The sequence below is a fragment of the Manacus candei genome, unplaced genomic scaffold, assembly GCF_025592945.1.
Source record: "Manacus candei isolate 608988 ecotype Guabito, Panama unplaced genomic scaffold, ASM2559294v1 h1tg000020l, whole genome shotgun sequence".
In the NCBI taxonomy this organism is placed as follows: domain Eukaryota; kingdom Metazoa; phylum Chordata; class Aves; order Passeriformes; family Pipridae; genus Manacus; species Manacus candei.
In genome coordinates, this window is record NW_026138068.1 from 3781849 (window position 1) to 3800149 (window position 18301).

Here is an 18301-nt window from a genome sequence, read left to right on the forward strand (position 1 = left end):
TCTCCCAACTGCAAACGCCAGCAATATTTTAGCCAAGCCCAACTCTGCCCAGCAGTTCTGTCCCTCCAGGGAAGCGGCTCTTCCATCATGAAAACCCAAGGTTTAGTTTCTGTCCCTGGTGCAGTTTTACTCCAGACTCCAGCCAGGAGCCCCCTCTGCAGGTGGCAGGTCTGACAGATGCCCAGACCCCACATAACAACAGCAGTGGATCAAAAAGCACCATCACACCAACATGGAACACACCAGTGATAGGAACATGACTTGCTTCAAGCTGAGGCAGAAGTAGTTCAGGGAATTTGTTTGCATGGTTTGTCCTTCATTAAGATCCTATTGGTTGGGATGCAGAGGGGAAAATCAGAGATGTATTTGTACTAATGGTTGGGACCACATAATAATTTGCAGTCTCTGTGCCCGAGGCTCACACGTATTGAACACTTGCTTTATTTCCTTTATTCTTACTTGTCAGTTTTTCTTTCTTACAGCAACCCACTGTGCCTTTCATATACTTTTACCTTCTCCCCTGCCATGAGCTCTGTTTGAACAAAGTTTTGCAGAACAGAAAAGATCTGTCCCCTGCTGGAACCAGCCAGACCTGACTTTTTGCCTAAGGAAACAGCCCTCATATATAATAGTGACCCTCCACAGCTCAGAGCTCCAATAGCTGGTGATCGATAACACAAAAAAACCCAAGTCAGCAGGGACCAAGAGTCAAGTTTCTAATCCTTAAAAACAGTCTCCACAAACCTCTGTTGCCTTGCAAATTTAGATCAGCTAAAAAAGAACCACCACAAGGGGAACAGAGCTTGTTCAGTGGCCAGCACGGCTTTCTCCAAGTGGGAACAGAGGTGAAGTGTGCAGAAGTCCCATTAAGGAAGCAGAAGCCCTTTGATGTTTTAAGTGCCTTAATGGTTTCGGAAAACCAGGCTTGAATACATTGGTGATCCAATATTCTATACAAAAATCGGGTTTCTGGTGCTTAAAATCTTGTGATTCAAGGAAAATTCAAGCCACAGGATAGACTTGGAGCAATAAAACCTCACACTGAGCAGCTTGAGTTTTCCTTTGCTAATTATCAAAAGCTAGTGTTGGCAAGGAATATTACATGCTTATCCAATGGATCCCATAAAAAACTGCTCACTTGTGTACATTTTGAAAGGGCAACCCCTTCTGCCTTGCCTCTCTTTCACTGTTATATTTAAATACATTAATATTTTAATCCCCTGAAAGCACAAGCAATTTATCTCTTCTTTAAAAATAAATAAGGTTGGGAATGTGATCATATTTAGAAAGCAGTACCTAGAGAAACATTTTAATGGAGATAGAAACATATTTCAATACCCCTAAAGCATACAGAAGGTCAATCCAAAGTCACAAGAGAATAGCAATTTTGGATGCCCAAAGAGACACCCTCTTTTAAAAGGAACAGTTTTAAGAGATAAGCCTGCAACCACCTACTAATCTAAAGAGAGAGGAGCAAACAGACTTCCATCACTTCAGAGAAATGTTCCCTTCCAAGTTTGACAATAAAAAAAGATAAATAATAATAATGATAATTAAAAAAAAAAAAAGAGACAGAAGGAGACAGACAGACATCTGGGTTATGTTCTAAATGTAATTAGAAGCCTGACAACAGGACAGAATAATGTCAAACAAATTACCAGCAATGTGTTTTCATTCACAGGGTGACAAGTCAACAGGCACTCAATTTTAAGACTGATTATGTACCAACTCCTCAAATAAAATAAACACGCTCACCTCCACGGAAAGCAACAGGGAGCCCAAACACAGCATCGATTTCCCTCTGGGCAGGGCTGAACAGCTCAGTTGTGTCTGAGAAAGGATGAGCCTGAGTTTTAGGGGGGTTTGTTTGTTTTACAAGCTGCTGCCACTGCTCTGTGGGTGCCCAAGCCCACGTGCCTTGGATCCCAGTCCTGGAGCTGCTGAGCATCCTCAGCAGTCACTGATACAGACACATATAAATGCATATATAAAATGGTACTATGGAGCGTAACTCCCACTTGTGGTCCTTCCTGAGGGGATCACCTTTGGAAGGAAAATGCTGTGCGGTCCTAACAAAGGTTTTTTGAGGCCACCTTCACATCATGTCAGATGACTCCTCTCCCAGGTTCTCCAGTACTCCAGGACACCACATTGTGCAGGCAGGGAAGGGCTCAGGTGCACTTCCAGGGGCTGACTCACCTTCCCACTCAGGGTCTCTCAGGTATCTTGTTTGGGGTTTTTGGACAAACTGTGGTGTGTTCTCACAGGAAAGCAGTGCCTTTCCTTCTGACCTTGCCCAGGCAGCTCCTGCCTGACAGTGGGTTTCCCAGCATGGAGTTGCACCCCCGTTCCAAGGGACCTGTTGTGCCTCCCACATCAGCCCCTGCAGGGCCTAATTCACACAAAGCTTCAACTTTCTGCTTCTGAGGCACTTGAAAAACAAAACAAACCACGCCAAAAATCTTCATCTACCGAGCAGCAGAGGGAGAAGATGTGCAGTTGCAGAGGGCGGCTCTTCATTTTCCTGCAGCAATAAGAACTACCTATTTGTTTGAATGATGGTGGCTTCAGGAGAACACCAGTGCAGAGCCAAACGACGACAGCTCTGACGTAAATAGAGGGAAAAAGCAAACAGAGCCAGTGCAAAGCGCTAGGGCAGCGATGGGCCATGGTGGTGGAGACGCCAGGCTGTGAGGAGAACACGCAGCAAAGCAGGATGACAGATGAAAAAAAAAAAAGGTTACAAAAGCAGAACAGACTAGAAAGGCATTTATAGGATAATAATCCTTGCCTGTGTTTCTAATTATATCTGTAATAGTTAAAAGCTGAAAGGATTTTAGAAGGCAAATATACTTTTTGTCCTCTGTGCCATTTTCTGGCGGCATTTGCCCCAAATGCCTGAAGAGGAATGGGTGGTTTCAGTGTCTGTGAATGTGTGTGTGTGTAGCTGGGGTCAAACACTTCCCAGGAAACTCTGCAAGGGACAGAGCTGAACTGGTTAAAACCCCCTCCCTCGGGCAGGGACAAGTTGAGCAGACACAGACCTGCCCTCAAACCTGCCAGCGGAAACGCAGATCCAGCAACACCAGGCACCTTCTGGGGAACATTTTAACAAACCAAAACCAATGAAACAGCACCAGGCTGCAAGTTAGACATCAACACCAAATCCTCTGAACAAATAAATACACACACAGTTTTGGAAGGGCTGTGCTGAAGGCTGTGAGAGCAGCTGGAACGATGACAACCCGACAGAACCGTGCCTGGGCAGACACGGAGAGCGGGGGAGTCATCCCCTTTAAATTCCTCTGGACTCATCAAGCGGTTCTTTAGAGCTTCACATTATCCCATTAACACATCTACAAGCTCACAGCTGTGAACAACTTCATTGCAATTAGATCTCTGGAGCATGAACTGGCCCAAACTACTCAAATTTGAAACAAAGAGGAAATAATAGCTATTAGATTAAGCAAGTGAAGATATATCAATTTTAATTGTAGAGCTATTCAGTGTAGAGCACTCTGGAGAGGAAAAAAATACTCAGTCTATCTCCTTGGGAGTAGTAATGCTTAGGTTTAATCTCAAGTGTTGTCACTCCACAGAGACGTAGCACTCCGAGAATTTTTATGCCGCATGTCAGACTTCAAGAACTCAACCCAAATTTCAGAGCACCAAAGCCTCTAACGACAGTCAATCAGGGCAAACATCATCACTGGAAGCATTTTAAGTTTGGAAATACACAAACACGATGACAAGTGCAGCAGCACTACCAGTGCACCCTGAGAATTAATGCTGCCATCTGAAGGGAAGGGGAATGTCTCAGTGCTCGCTCTGATTCAGGAGCCTGGAACATTTGCTGACACCTGATTCTCCCTAATTAGTGTCTTCTACCCAGAAATAAAGGGAAGGGAAAGACTTTTGGAAAAGAAGAATTACGCCAGAGATGTTGTTATAACAGTTCTGACTATTTCCAGTAATACTTCAGATGCTGCAGTGAGAGATCTTACCAAACAGCTTTGGGAAACAAGGCAGTAATATTTATCATCATCACCTTCCCCAGCTCAGTATGCTGAAAGCACACAGAGAAAAAAAAACACACAGCCTTGGAATAGTTAAGTGTTGGGGATGGAGGCAGCTGGGGGGGGCGTAGTCTGTGAGGGTTTTGCCTTTTTTTTTTTTAAAAATTACTCAAACCAGAAAAACAGCCCAAGAGCACAGCCCTCACAGACCACACTAGACAGCAAAGATAAACACACATTTGCAAAGGGAAAAAGCTGCTCCAACATATTGAACAGACATCTCTAGTTATCTTTGTGAGTGGCAACTGAAGAGGCTCAAACCCAAACTGGGCATGAAGAACATGACTCAGACACCCCAAAACGCCGGACGTAGAGGCCGCCATTTGGTGCACTGAGGATATATATCCCCATTCTTGAGAAGGGCTCTTTCAAAAGGTGTTTTCTTTGCCAAAAGCTTATGAACAACAAGCCACACTGCCCTCTAGAATCACTGAATGGTTTGGTTTGGAGGGGACCTTAAAGACCATCCAGTTCCAATCCACTGCCATGGACACCTTCCACTAGCCCAGTTTGCTCCAAGCCCCGTCCAGCCTGGCCTTGGACACTTCCAGGGAGGAGGCAGCCACAGCTTCTCTGGGCAACCTGTTGCCAGCCAAGAGTCAGAGCCCAAACTGAGGCCAATGAGGGGCAGTTTGGAGCCCTCTGAGGTGGCCAGAGGCAGCCACAGCTGCTTCCAGAGCTGCTGTAAACAGGATCAGTGCTACCGTGTTGCACCTGTGATTATTTTAAGCAATCAGCTTTGGAAAAACACTAAATAATGTTAATTCCTCCTTTCTCATAACAGTACAACTTGTACTTAACCTTCCTGTCACTAAAGAAATATTCCATTTAAGAAAGCAGCACAGAATCAGTTTAACAACTGAGCAAACAATGCCTTCGTGTAACTATGCCTGTTAACCTTTGATTTACAACTCCGTTTGTCACTTTTGGTTTTGAAATTAAGATGTTTATATGCTGAAGGGTAACAAAGTTCAGGCTTTTAAATTAACATCTGCTATAAATAATGTGCTACCCGAGTCAATGAACATCTACAAAGCACTAAAAACAGGTAAGTGAGCATTAAACAGCCTTTCTCTGAATAACTTAAAAGATAAAAAGATAACAAACACCTGAAAACAAAACTCTTTGCACACATTTTTGGTAGAAGACCAGCCAGTTCCAAATAATTTGCTTTTTGTGGCTGTCAGGAGGGGCTCGAGTGAGACAGCTCAGGCTCTTGCTGTGCTGAGGAGCAGCTGATGTGGAAAGCAAAGGCTTCCAGGGACAGACGATTTGTTGACCCCATCTGTAGGTTATTATAACACTGACTGATCTCCCAAAGCAATTTTCATTAATAAAAAGTTTCCAAGACCAGCTTTTCTCCTTCCCTAGCCCCAGAGGAAGATTTACACAAGATTCCTGGAGACCAATCACACCCTCTCTCCCTCTTTTGTTTTTTTCCTTACAATGGGAGAATCAAGTTGAGTATTTTTTTCTGCCATCTGGGTATGGCTAGCAGGAGAAAACCATCAGCAGGTCATATGGCATCACTTCCCTGTACGAATTCCCAGAAGGTGCTCCATGTAAAGGTTGTGGGGGTTTTTATTTATGTGAATCCATGGAGCTCACTGCTATCACAGTCACTGCTGCACCATTTTAAAAAGGCAAAGGAAATAAAAGGCATAAATTATCTCCTAAAACAAGTACTTTTCGGTGCCGAAGTCTTCAGTGAAGAAATATAAAACACAATTGCAACAAGAGCACAAATTGCTGCTTTAGACTCTAATGGCTTCATAACAGTAATTAAGGCTTCTTCCTGACTTCATAACTATGCCATAATGCATTTATCAAAAGCACATTACCACAATGGACACATTCACTCTTTCTGCAATGTTTCGACAGCTCCCTTTGGACACTCTCAGTAAATAAAATCTTATGTGGGCCAATTAAAGAAAGCATAAATCCAAATTCTCTGTGGCTATCTTGCTTTGAACGCGCTGCTCTGTCAAATTTTTTAATGGAAAATGGGTAAGTGCTTCGAATCCAGTAAAAAACTTCCTCCCCAGAGCAACTCCGGGATGCAGAGTCCTTCTTAAGAGCCACAGGAAGGAAGGAGAGGAATGCTTCTTGGAGCTTTGTTTTTATCACGGAAGGAGGAGAGGTTTTGACAGCAGAGAGACTATTGTCAAGCACATTTGGATTCACGTCAAGTCTCTCCCTGGACAAATTGGACTCGGAGTCCTTTCACAGCGAAGGTGCACAACAGGCAACGCCGAGCCATTCCTCCACTTCACTGAAGAGCAGAAGGGAATTACAGAGCTCTCTCCCCCTTCCTCCCATCCAACTGCCTCCAACAGGCTGCAACAAGCCCAGTACAGCATCCTCCTCCTCCTCCCAGCCCCTTCCCCACGCAAACCCCACTATTTTCCTGCAGGAATACAAATCCCCTGCCAGCGGAGCCGCAGGAGGAGCGGCACATGAGCGAAGCTCACACTGTGTAATGAGTGCTACCCAAAGTGCAAATGCAAGGGGGTGAGTATTGGCATGAACCCTGCAGAGTGCAGCTAAAATTAGGGCTTGCAATATGGAAATCTGTAATATCCTCTGCACCTGGGTAGCTCAGTGCACTCCAGCCCAAATGTGCTTTAACTGGAGAGAGGGGAAAAGAGGGAAGATGTAAAATACACATGACCTTCCCTCACCATTTTTATCGCTGAAAGAAGCTTTGGCATTAGACATTCTGCAGCAACAGCTCAAAAGATCTTACAGGAGAGATAATTAGGAACACATTCCCCTTTCTTTTGATCACATGGAAGATTATTTTAAACCAAACAGGTACTCTGCTCCTGCAATGAGCCGCAATCTTTGCCACACACTTCTCCCTCCTATCTCTTAACTGCTGCCACGGGGAAAATCTGGCAGGTTGTTTAAATATAGGATTAGTATGAGGTCAGTATTCAAGCCAGAAGTAACAAATCCCACTTCCCATAAAGGATGCAGAGTGCTCAGCATCCCTTACCAGTTAATCCGTGTTGTTTACTCCCTTGGTGGGGAAGGTTTCACACTGATGAGTTCTGACTGCTCCTTAATACAGGCAGAGCTGGGGGCAGTAACCTGAGCAAGATTCTCTAGAGCACAGTTCTGCCACCCCCCAATTTTAGTATCCTTTACAAAAGTCCCAGAATTTCTCTAACAGCATCAGAGAGTGAGGCAAAGCAGCCAGGCAGCACATAAAGGAGCTCCTGGGCTTTTGTCTCTGGGTTGCAGGGGGTGAGGGGGAAGATTTGTCAAGAAACCTTCTAGAAACCCTGGGGGAGAAAGGAGAGGATGGGAATTGGCTACGGGAAATGAAAAGCATAATTCAAATGCTGACATGTTCTTCACAAAGCTGTTCCTTAAACTACATGGGAAGGAACTGCACCAACCTCAATTTAAAGTAGAAAAAAGGAGAAAGGCAAAAAAAGCTTAGGTACAGTATTATGCAGGAGCTGTTCCCAAGGCTTCCATCCAGAAACAGATCAGATTCCCAAGCTTTCATTCAATAAGGTACTGCTACAACAAAATTACCTCCTGGGCACTAATGGTCTCTTAGTTATAAACAACCTCTTTAAATAAAGGGGGGAAAAAAAAGTGCATCATAAAGGAATTTGCCACACATTTCCTTCAATAAATCCTTCCTCCATTCAGTGCTTCCCAACAGGAGCTGGTCTACCAACTACCATCACCAGTAATTCTCTCCCACCAGGGGGAAAGTAAAATAAAAAATTCAGACTATAAAAATATCTTTTTTTATCATAGGAGAAAGTTATTATGAGCCTTCATTGCTGCCTGGCTGATGCCTGTGCCCATGGATGGTTCCCTCTTTCTCCACTAATTGCTTGCAGAGGGAGAATGGAACAAATGCTGACCATGTGAGGTGCATCCAAAAACTCAAGGTAATCATTCTCATTCAGTTTTATTTATAGTAACAGGTATTTTATTTATTTGATTTTATTTACACCAAGAAAAATAGGTCCAAAGGTTCCTGGCAAAAGCATCCTGACAGGGCAGCTGAGTATGTTGCCATCACACTGTGCCAGGTATTCCCTTTCTGAACCACCCACTCTTGGCATATGCCTGAAAAATGAAAAAAAGAAAACTTCCCCTCTAATTTCCCAGAGCTCCTAACAGTTCCTACCTGCTTGGTTTGTCCTCTGCCAGATCCATGTCACTGCCAGCTCCAGATTTGTTAGCCAGGGCCCTGCTCTGGAGAAAATCTCTCTTTGGAGCAGCCAACTCCCTTTCCAGCTGCAGAACCAGCTGCTGAGACCCAGGAGGAGCCACAGAGGACACTGTGCAAGGAGTGCTCCAACCCAGAGCTCCAAACTACTGCAAACACCCTTGATTTCCAGACTTTCCCAGCCCAGCATACATGCCAGAGATAAGAGAGGATGTGCCAGCTCCCTCCAGGACTGCCTACGCATTCCAAGCCCAGGTAGGGACAGAGCAGGACAGCACATCTGAGAGCTCAGCACTGCACTGCCAGCAAGCAAAGCCTCCCAGCTGTGACCCCACTGCCAGCAGAGCCCCCAGGCACAGGGATGAGCCCAAGGGAACAAGCTCTGCCCACCCACTGTCCCCTTTGCAGGGCTCTTGCACCACACTCCCTAATAGGGAACACCAGAAGAACAAACGGAACTGGAGAGAAGTGGCTTGGACTAAGCTGGACTGGTCAAATCAGCCTCCACAGGGAACAGGGTGGCAAAAAGACACATTTTTCTTAAGCAAAGCCCAGCTAGAGGAATGAGCAATTTTGTCCTCCAAATACATAAACTCATTGCTCATAAAAAGTTTACCTTGAGCGGAGGAATCAACACTAATAAAGTTTCATCGCTCCCTACATCCAGTTCCCAGGAAAGCTTCATGGGCAGCCACAAGAGCCTGGGATAGTGTTGCACCCCATCTGAAAGGGAAAAGCAAATCCTGCTGGCAATCAAAAGTATCAAGCAGATATTCAGGATATAGTCAGGATATATTCAGCCCCAAAGCAGAAAAGGAGAAAAAAAAAAGTTCACCCACGCTTGTAAGCTGGTCACACCCTTAAGCTCTCCAGAGAAGTTTTACAGCTTGTAAAACCCTCATGATTCATTTGGAAAGAAACCACAGTCTGTGCTGCAGCCACAGCAGGGTAAGGTTTCATTGGGAGGAAGGGATGCTTCAATAAACTGGATTTCGGGGGATACCTAAGAAGCACTAGGACACGTCAGGGCCCAGCTACAAATGCAAAAGAGGGGGAAACAGAAGAGTTTGTGTCCCATATCCACAAGGTATTTACGCCAAGAAAAGCAGGTTACTTATACAGGAGCTTTCTTTTCAGCATGCACCACTCAGCTATCCATTATCAGCCCCAAAACAACAAGGCACAGGAGACTAATGAACAGCATGAGCAGGAAATACAGAGATGTGAAGCAAGATTTAAAGCACAAATGGTTCAGGCACTCTTGTATTTTACAGAAGGTCATTCACTGGGCCTTTATACTTCATTTATCAAATTAGATCTGAATTGGTGCAGTCATCCTGATTCAAGAAACCATCACGCATCTTTTCCCTTCAAAAGGGGAAATAAAGACTTTATCTGCAAAGCAGTTTGCATCAGAGGATCTCTGAGTCCTTCCCTGGCACTTTGCCTTGCAAAACCACCCAGGCAGACAGCTGCCTACCCTACACATGGCCCTTCAGAGGTGCAAAGAACTCCAGTGTTTTGCCGATAATGGCTTGGGCCAGATCTCAGCTCCACACCTCCTCCCCCGAGATGCACCTGACTGAGCCAATTCCCTGTGCTGCTGCCCTTAACGAGTGGGATTTTATAGCCTCTACTTTTCTAGTGCTTTCCTTGTCATCATAAACATCCCAGTGTTTGCTCACAAATTGTTCCATTAAAAACAAATATGCTGCCACTCCACGGCTGTGGAATTTGCTGCAGAAAATCACCAAGAGAACAGCACTGTCTTGCCAGCCACCTGCACCACCTCCCCCTTCAACTCAAACCCAGAGGCATGTTACAATTACATTATCCCAACTAAATAAAATTATTTTCCCCTGTTCCAAGACATAAAACAACCACATTATTATGGTCATTGCCACTGTGATTTAATAATTTAAACAAAAGACACACACACAATGATAGGAACATAGTAAGTAGAACAGCACTTCATTACAACTGGAACCAGTATTTATGACCCCTGAAAAGCAAAGATGGTCTTGAGAATTATATGCCCAAATGCGTCACTTCAAAATTACAACTTAATCATATAACACTCAGCACAGAGCTTTCGAACACACTGATCATCTTTTGTTTTTTTCCAGGGTGAAGAAAAGCTCTGAGAAATAATAAATCATTTAACGGGAGAGGGTTACTTACGGAACGGGATTTGCAATGCAAAAAGTGAATCATGAAGCATCACCTTCACACCCTTCACCCTTCCTCACGCACTGCTGGTGAACACTCACTCCAGCTCACCCACTGCCTCCTCTAGAGCAGGTCAGGGACAGGGAAAATCACCCATTTCTGTAGGAAAAGGTTCATGTGCTCTTGGAGCCGTGCGAGGAACGAGCTGAGATGCAAAGCAGCAACCCAAGAGCTGCCAGTGCTCTGAAAGCTCCAGACCACGAAGTTAATCTGGTAAAAATGCTTTGGACGTGTAGCCACAGCCCAAATGCAGTTCTTTGCCAAGACTGAGGACAATATGTTATTAACTAAAGTTTAATTATATCCACAAAGACACATTTCTAGCTGAGGCTTACAACCACATCTCTGTAGATTTGTTTGTTCTTCTAGTGGTCCCATTAAGAAATGAGTTTTGTGATCACTTTCATAGCCCAGAACACACATTTATCTCGTTTTATCCTGTTCTGTTTCCATAGGAATTTTACTGGTCCCATGTTAATTAATTTATGTCAGAAACAGACAACACTTCACAAAGGACCCTCTAATCAGTGGCTAATAAGGGTGGGCTGCAATATGGTGTTTATGTAACACTGGTAAGAGTATTTTCAAAAGACAAAGCCCAGTTTCTAAGAACAAGCTATTGTCTCCCCACCAAATGAGTACGGAAATTAAACAGAACTTAATTATTACATTTGCTATGCTTTGGATTAGGCAAGATCGATTTCCAGCAAGGATCACTCCCTGCAGAAAGAAGAATCTGGCTACTTGTAATATACGGACAGGTTTTGGGGTTTTTAAGAGAAATTTTGCAGGAAGAATGAGTCAGCAGCACACGAACAGCCAGGTCTCTACAGCCAACCAACAACCACAGCATGGGCTCCAGTGGGGAAACCCTCACACTCCCAAAGACCCAAGGATAAGGCAGTTCCATGGAACGGCTGCACAGTCTCCGACAGCCACAGAAGCCACGCAAGTAGCTCTGAATATTCTGTCTCTTCACACTCTTTCAAGTGCATCGAGCAAAAAGCACACGCTCCATCGTAATGGAAAAGCCAAAATTCAATTAACGACACCAATCTCTGAAAGCCAGCAGAGGCTGCACAAACGGCTCAGTCGGGAAATTTTTCTTTCTGACAGCTTCCATGAAATGTAATAATGTAACTATTTATTTATACAGAGAGATTTATTTATGAGAGATCTGCAATCAGCTTAACCCCTGAAAGTGCAGCCTGATGGAGCTCAGCCCCTGCCCAGAACTTCTTATCTGTTTTTAGGTCAGGAAGCAGCACCTGAGAGCTCAGGGGTGAGTTGGGAACAGCCCAGGTGACACCTCAGCAAACCCAGGGGGCAGCAGTGCCCCAAGCTCCACTTCCATGCCAGGCTTTGCTAAGGGAAAGAGGCAGATTCCACAGGCAAGGGAAGCTGGTGAGTGGAACAGTCAGGGTGTGTACGATGACGTGTGAAAGGAGATGGAGAATTGACACTTTCTCTTAAATTCCCACAGCAGGCAGAATGATGAAAGGTTGTCAGCGGGTAGTGTAAGGTGAGTTACCAAATCCTGCATTTCTGAAATGTCAGGTGGTCACGACACAGAAGATGCAACACCAGCACATCACCGTGTCTCTGCTGGGCAGAATATCTCCTTGAGCTACCAGAGTTGGCAACACTGGAGCCACTTGATTTAAAGCAACTGTATTATTAAGTTAACATATTTATTAGTAATACAGACTAGCTTATATTTAAAAGAAAGGGAATGGCATAGGGAGCTATTTCAATTCATAAGAGGCAGCTATTAAGTCAGTGCTAAAATGTGGGGAAAGGAAGCTTTCCCAGTGGTTTTGCTACATTCTCACATCATGATTTCACAGAGCCCAAGGAGTCAATAAAAGCACATTTTAGGCCTTCAAGAGAGACCATAACTGCCTTGACTCTCTGCTACAGGAGACAACCCCAAATATAAGTTTACCCAGTTCCCAAGTATGAGTATCCTGGTCCTCTTCTGTTTGTCCTTTATCACTAGTGAACAGCCACGCTGATAACAACAGGAGTAAGTACAGCTCTCTAGAGAGACAGCAGGTACTGCCCTGAACACCCCATGAAATTCAACACAGACCTCACCCATGCAGTGGCAGAGCAGATTTAAAAGCAAGGGCAGCTCTTCCACCAGCAGTAGCTCGGGATCACAAAACTGCTTCCTGCCGTCCCACCTCCTGAACTTCCTGCCATCCTGTCCAGGGAATACGCCTTTGTCCCTGACCACGAGACCTGCAGAAAACAGCCATCTGCCCAGCCATGAGCATTAAGAAATCCCCTCAGCCAAGTCCCTTCCCTCCAGGTCTTCGGAAGTTCAGCAGTGCTGGACTCACCACGACCTTGAGAAGGGACACCCTCCCTGCCCCGCTGCTTCTGGCTCCTCAGGACAGAAATCACTGGTACCAGGCCAAAACTGAGCATCTCAGAACACAGGGAGGGAGAGAACTGCTCATCACTGCCTCTGACACAACACAGGTGATGTTTTGCATATTAAGCACACATGGAAACACAAATTTGAGCTGTTAACATTTGTCATTGCTGTACCTCCCTCTGAGCCCCAGGGAACACAGCAGGGTCCTCAAAGCAATGTGGAACACAGACCAAAAGGGTGATGAGAAACGAGACAAAGAGCTCAAGGAGTTTGTTTCATATGCAGAGGAAACTCCCAGAAGGGAAAGGAAATAGCATTTTAAAGCCCCAGAGGCAGTCAGGTGCCAGCTGTTTCTATCACAAGACTTGTACTGTCTCTGCTCAAGTGCTGCAGGGGTCTCCCACTCTGGGAGGATGCTCTTGGGCACCCACCAGCACCATCCAGCTCCATAAACCACAGGGACACCACCCTTGTCTGCTGCTGACACAGCTACAAAAGGGACAAGAGTGCTCGAGAGGTGAACACCTGTGGGGCAGTAACCTCCTGGGGTGCTGGGGAGCCCCTAAATCACTCAGACAGGAGCATCTCTGTCCATATCCTCTGTTTCCATTTCATGTGGTAGTTCCTCACTGGCACAGCTGCTGATTAAAGCTTACACTGACATCTGAAGACTCAAAGGCAAATTAAAATAACCCTACGCTTCTTAATCCGATACATACTTTTTTAATGACTGGAGTTCCTATGATGTGGAAAGCATCTCTTGCAGGATTCTGCTTTGACCACTGCTGTTCATAAATGTAAAAAGACCTGCTAATGCTCTCTAAACTTCCCACAGAAGTATTTATATCGGCACCCCTCTATTTTTTTTCCCCAACAATAATCTAATTCATGTGACGCTTAGCTATGAAACAGCACTTTAAATCCAGGATCACAGCTCATTTAGATATATGGAATTGGGCACATCCAGAGAGTCGTTCCTGCTGTGACATTTCTACTACTGACAGAGTTATTTCCAGGCCCAGCATGGGCAGGGAACTGGGAGGACTCACCCTTGAGCACAGTCACTGTCCCTCACTGAGGGTGTACAGCACAGCCACACTTTCTAAAGGGACTCTACCTGGGTCTAGTCACATGTTAATAAACATTCTGGCAGCATTTCCCAGAAATAACCTTCAACAGTTACCTAGAAACATAATCCATCAAAATAAACCTCAAAATAGTAAGAAACTAAAAGGAACTTTTATTGGCTGCTTGTGTTCTAGCTATGTACAGAAGAGTTAGTGGACAAACCAGAGCCACTGATCAAGCTCAAATTAATTTCAAGGTTATTTCCTTAGTTCTTTTATAAACACAAGTAGTGCTGTTTCAAAGTTCCCATTTCCTCATTCCTTGCTACTCTGTGAGCTCTGAAGAAGCAGCTCAACCTTAGAGACCTCTACAGGACTCGAGAGCACCCACTGGAACTCCAGCACTCAGCAGGTGATGAGCTGCAGTGAGTCTGTTGCTCTAGAGCTTAACAGTTAAATCATCCAGAAGAGATTAAAATTTCCCATCAAATAAATTGAAAGTTCTCCTTCAGCACTGAACAGTTCCCTTGTTCTCTAGGGCTCCATCCCCACATTGCTTTTTAATCTGAATAAATACAGATGGTATTTCCATCACTCTCTCTTTCTTTTTTCCTTCCTGCTGACATGGTGCAGGAACACACAGTGGAAGGATTTTCTTTAGATACTCAGAGCACTCCTGATCTGCATATTGATTTCAACTCATAATTCTTCATAAACAAAATGGATCCACAAGAGTCTGTCAATATATCCACTGGTGAATCCACTCTGTGCACAGGGACTAACACACACCTGGACTGCAGAACATGTTGCTCAGTGAGAACTGGGATTTTTTTGGAGTTTCCACTCGAGGCTGTAAAGCTGGGATGCATCAGCAGTGGTCCCAGAAACACCCTCTGAGTGCTGGGGCTGAGCCTGGGTTATCTCCCTGATAACCCCCACACCCTGGGGACTGTGCAACGCGACACCCACGTGCTGCTGTTCCAGAGGACACGAACCAAAACTTGGCTGTAGCACATCATTTCCCAGCACTGCCCAAGTGCTGCTTGCTCAGCCTGTGGAAAGGAAGCTGGATTTGATTTCCAGGGATGTGTGTGCTGTGGCAGTACATCCATAACCCTGTGCTGCTGCCTATTTACAATTTTCCACCCTGCTGAAAAATTGTTTTTTCAACCACAAGACACACTTCTGATTATAAAGAAGGATCTCTATATACCCCAGAAATTAATCATTCTTGTAGTCTGCTAAGATCCATGACAATGTAGCCTTGGCTCTGGAAAATTAACTGCTACTGGTCAGTCAAAGACATGCAATTTAAAATTTTCTTACATTCTCTTAGATGGAATCTTCTCTTCAACCCTTCTCTCCAATCATCATGCATTTATTGGATCTGGCATAAATATGCTGTTCATCAGTCTGGTGGGGGTTCATCTGTAGTTCTAGGGCAGGTTCTCTTCACACCTATAAAGTTTTGCTTTTGGCCTCAGTGGAAGTAGAATTAGATCTTAAATAGGTCCACCACACTGACACAGGGGGGCTTGAACGGGATGAAGGAAGACAATACGAGGAAAGAGAACCTCAAAGCAGGACAGTTTCATCAGACAAGGGCGTGTTCTGTGCAATAAAAGAAGATAATTGTCCTTATCTGCATTACATCAAATACCTTTTGCTTCCAAAAGCCCTTAAGGCTGCAGTTTTTGGTTACCTTTTCCCCCCACTTCCTCTCGGATTAATACTCTTCCTTGGAAGTCTGCTGCCAGCTGCTGCATGGTCTCTCTGGATATCATGAATTTTTGGGTTTTATGACTTTTTCCACCGTTAGAAGGACGTTTATCAGGTTAAGCCCAGATTTCTTTCCCTGTCTCACCAGTAGAGTTTTGGATGACTAATCAAATGACTGAATATATTTTAAAGATTTAATTCTCCCTTCACTATTTATACTAGGCAATGTCACTTTGACACTGTTCTGGCTTTCCACAGCAAAAAACTTTCCAACTTAAATTCCCTTAAAACGAACACGCTCTCAGCAACAGACAGGATTGGTATTGGCTCCATCTTGCCCTCCCCCAAGACAGCTTCAGCTGTCACCAAAAACACAGTAAGCATTTTCCTCCTTGGGAACTATGTGTTCTTGCAGTTATACTCAGTGGACCAGAAGAGTCTGGCATCAGAAAAAGAACTATCTGATTTCTTGGACTCACTGCAAGAGAACCTGTCTTGGCCAGATACAGTTATCACCACCAAGAACTCGGTTAAATTAAAGCTACCCCAGGCAACAAATATTGGCTGTACAAACAGGGATCAAGCATTCACACACCTCAGATGCAGCTTTGGGGCTTTGACTGCTCTGTAAAGGGTGTTTCTTCCTGCAGTTATAAATAACAGTGAGCAAAACACTCGCTTTGTATGTTGGTGTAAAGATTTTCAGAGCCACCATCCATGAATCGCTACTACTATTTTAGTAAATGGAAAGCAGTCAACAGCTCTTGAGAACCTTTCACATTTGTCTCCGTTTCCAGTGTGTTCAGATCTGAAAGTGCATTTTTCAGCTTAATTCAGAATGAGCATTTAAGTAAAGGTCAAATCTACTATTTTCACCCATGATCTGCATTGCCCTCTTTCACCTCCATTACCTGGAATTTCTATTCCACAGTCGTAAGGAGGGAAATATGCCCTGTAGAAGCAGCTGCACCTCAGACCTACCTCAGGATACTGAACCTTGGAGTGCCCCTTTATGCCAGGGAAGGGAGAGCTGCCATGTTCAGATGGCAGATCCTTGTGTGGCAACACTTGGATGTCACAGAAAACCTCTGGGCAGCAGCAGCAAGGAAAAAGTACAAAAATACAAACCAGACCCAAACCATCTTCCTGAAAATCTACTCAAACCAAGTTTTTCCATGGATCCTTTCTACCACAGTTCCCATCTTTTGGCTCCCACATGCAATCCCAGCCCTCAGGTAGAGACACCTCTGACAACTTCCAAGCGAGTGAGGTCTCCACCCAGATCTGCCTCTGCTTTAAGTGCCCTCCTCTCACCTCAGTAACCACCCCTTTCCATCCCTCTATTAAGCCACGACAGAAGCAGATCTGCAGCACATCTGCAGCCTTCTTTCCCCTCCAGGAAGGGTCCCACCTCCATTTCCCTGGATTGGCACCAATGGGAATGTTACTGAATGTCACAGTGAGTCACATCACATCTGCTCTATGCTGTGCTCAGGACAACCTTCTCCACGGAGCTTTTCCATGAGGGGTTGTTCATCAGGTCTTATTTTTAAAGAATCTGGGCCAAGTCATCCCTGCTGTAGCTTTAATGACGTCAATGAGCTACAGCAGGGGTGAAATTGGGCCATTATTTTTTATGTCCATATGTCCTGTGCCCATTAAAGAAAAAAAATGCAAAAGAAGATCAAGGAAGAAAAGAAAAGTTATTGAATCAAAAGACTACCCTGTGCAGAGATTAGTATCTAGATGTGGAATGTTTCTCTTTTGCTCCTGCTGTACATTTATATTTATAACAGTTTATGGAAAAGAAATACTTCTGTCAAGGTACAACACGAGTTCTGCAGTGACAAATTATATTCACTTTTTGTATCCTGTTTTGATAAAAAACTAACAAAAAAAAAATCTTTACCAGGAAAAGGTCTCTTCAGAACGCAACAAAAGTGAGGGACACAGTTGCCAGTACGTGTTAGTTCCTCCCCTGTAAGCCAATATTCACCCCACTCACACATCACCACCACCCAGCAGTGAAGCCCAGTGGACCTTGTCCCGAGCTCCTTTCTTAGCAAATCCCAAACACGATTATACAAATATCAAAAGGAAAAATATTGTGTATAAGGTTAAGCCTAAACAGCGTTTTCTGTGATTATTCAAAGCCTCAAACACCAACATGAAAAGGGACACAGCTGAGGAGACCAAGCCTGCAGATGTAGGACACCAGCTGTGAACAGCAGCAGTAACAGCCACGATCCTGTGGTGATTTTCAGAAGGCTGAACTGCACATTTACTCGAGGTAAATGGCACAAACATGTTTTCCAACCCCCGTGCCCAGACCAAGGGGTGCTGCCCCAGGGCTGTGAGCAGCGACTCTGGGTCACCCAACCACAAAATGCATCACAGCCAGTGAGACCTACAACCACAACTTCTCAGCTCCACGTTTAAAAGCCCACTTAACTGACATTTCAGCCCATGAGTAACCATATTCACAGGAACCCAGGTGAAATTACTCACCAAAATGCCTCCAGAGTCACGCCAGTACACCTTCAAAGCTACACAGCAACAGCACCAGATCACAGGAGCCTCGTGTTCAGGGCCTTCCTCTGTAGATCACTTTTATTTCAAAGCTTAATGG

General features: G+C 44.6%; 1 protein-coding gene across 15 annotated transcripts in view; it reads right to left on the reverse strand.

Annotated features, from left to right (window-relative positions):
- The window catches only part of PITPNM2 (phosphatidylinositol transfer protein membrane associated 2), a 129347-nt gene that overhangs the window by 91418 nt on the left and 19628 nt on the right, over window positions 1-18301 (reverse strand). For 2 of the 15 annotated variants that reach the window (XM_051785592.1, XM_051785599.1), the window contains exon 3: window positions 8891-8997. The exons of 12 other annotated variants lie outside the window; for them this stretch is intronic. The gene's annotated coding sequence lies outside the window, so the exon portion shown is untranslated. Of the gene's footprint in view, window positions 1-8890; window positions 8998-10455; window positions 10882-18301 lie in introns of those variants that run through there. One more of the 15 variants, XM_051785600.1, reaches the window with a different exon arrangement.